Consider the following 1,915-nt stretch of genomic DNA (forward strand, 5'->3'; position numbering starts at 1 on the left):
CCGGCCCCCCCCCTGTCAGTGGATTACTAGCTTTCTGACAGACAGGAAGCAGCAGGTGAGGCTGGGGAAAACCACATCCAGCGCCCAGACAATAAGCACAGGCACCACCCAGGGATGTGTGCTCTTCCCTCTGCTGTTTTCACTCTACACCAACGACTGCATCACGAAAGATCCCTCTGTCAAGCTCCTAAAGTTTGCAGATGATACAACGGTCATTGGTCTCATCCGAGACGATGACAAGTCACCCTACAGACGGGAGGTTGAGCAGCTGGTCCTGTGGTGTAACTGCAACAACCTGGAGCTGAACACGCTCAAAACAGTGGAGATGACAGTGGACTTCAGGACGAACCACCCCACCTTACCCCCCTCACCATACTTGGCAGCACTGTACCAGCAGTAAAGTCCTACAAATTCCTGGGATCCACTATCTTACCAGACCTGAAGTGGGCATCCACCATCAGCACCATCACCAAGAAGGCACAGCAGAGGATGTACTTCCAGCACCAGCTCAGGAAGTTCGACCTGCCCCAGGAGCTGCTGATACAGTTCTACAGAGGAATCATTGAGCCTGTTCTCCACACCTCCATCGCTGTCTGATTTGGCTCAGCAACCAAACAGGAGAAGTACAGATTTCAGCAGACAGTCAGGACTGCAGAAAAGGTCATTGGTGTGAGCCTGCCCTCCATGGAGGACCTGTACACCTCATGAGTCAAAAGGAGGGTGGAGAGGATCACTGCAGACCCCTCACACCTGGGACACAATCACAATCTTTAAACAAGTAATACATTACTTTAACCATCACAAAGTCATATTTTATTTTTACTTACTGTTCAGAGGCAGCGTGGAATCACAGACATGATATGCAACTAAGACATGAAGGAAGAAAATGAAGAGTTTAGCTTTTCACTTTTCAGTAATGAACAGATTAATAATCAATATACACTGATCAGGTATAATATTATGACCACCTGTGTTATGGTCAGCACTCGCAGAAGCGAATCAGCGAACAGGCTGGACCCAGATGGCAGGTGTGATACTGATCACAAATTTTACTGCACTGAGAAAACAAGTTATAGAGATAACAGTCAATATGCTGGAAATGTCCGCCAGAGGAGGCAGAGTTCGAGGGGTCCACAGATGGGGAGCTAGAGGTGGCAATGCAGGGCAGATGGAGGAACCGAAGATAAGCTGAGACAGGTGATTATAGCCAGCGAACTCAGGTGGGGTAGAGTGGAGATGGCTGGGCTCGAGGAAGATGAAAGATGACTGGCAGCAGGTCACTTTGGCAGAGGCTGAACAGAGAGAGTCAGAGGTGCAGATCGCTAGAGTAATGACGAGAAACCAGTACAGGCAGAAGCCAGGACCTGTAACAGAGAATCAGAAGAGAAGAAAGAGAGAGAGAAGGGAGAGAGGCAGGTGGCATAGAGCAAACCTGACAACCTGTACATCTGTATTCACTTCAATGCAACACTTCTGCCTTAACATTTGTGTTTATGAAACTCAAAATGTTTCAGTTTTTGGTGAGAATCTCCTAAATGTATAAATTCTATTATATGTTCATTACTGAGGTCATAGTTAAAGGTGGTGTTGTACTGGACTACATTGTATTCAGAGGTGTCTGTATATTTTTGTCCTGCCCATTCACATACATGAGAAGGTCAGAATATTACGATCACCTCTGAATATAATTAAGTTCAGTACAACAACACCTTTAACATTTTGAGCTTCATAAACACAGATGTTAAGGCAGAAGTGTTGCACTGAAGTGCATACAATTGTACAGCTGTACCTAATAAAGTGGCCAGTGAGTGTACATATTCATGTTATGCAGTCTTATTTTATATTCAGCATGAGTACTTCTCTACTTACAAAGTAAAGCACAGGGCAGGATCAACATTCTGTGTCTGAGAGGAAA

The 1,915-nt window shown here is 45.7% G+C and overlaps 1 long non-coding RNA gene across 1 annotated transcript; it reads right to left on the reverse strand.

The window, feature by feature from the left end:
* Positions 1-669: 669 nt before the first annotated feature.
* Positions 670-1,910, reverse strand: LOC109965172 (uncharacterized). The gene is made up of 4 exons (XR_002275602.1): positions 1,870-1,910; positions 969-1,364; positions 828-866; positions 670-701 (listed from the first exon to the last, which is right to left on the reverse strand). It is a non-coding gene; the product is annotated as an uncharacterized LOC109965172 (long non-coding RNA).
* Positions 1,911-1,915: the final 5 nt, after the last annotated feature.

The sequence above is a fragment of the Monopterus albus genome, unplaced genomic scaffold (assembly GCF_001952655.1).
Source record: "Monopterus albus unplaced genomic scaffold, M_albus_1.0 scaffold96.1, whole genome shotgun sequence".
Lineage (NCBI taxonomy): Eukaryota > Metazoa > Chordata > Actinopteri > Synbranchiformes > Synbranchidae > Monopterus > Monopterus albus.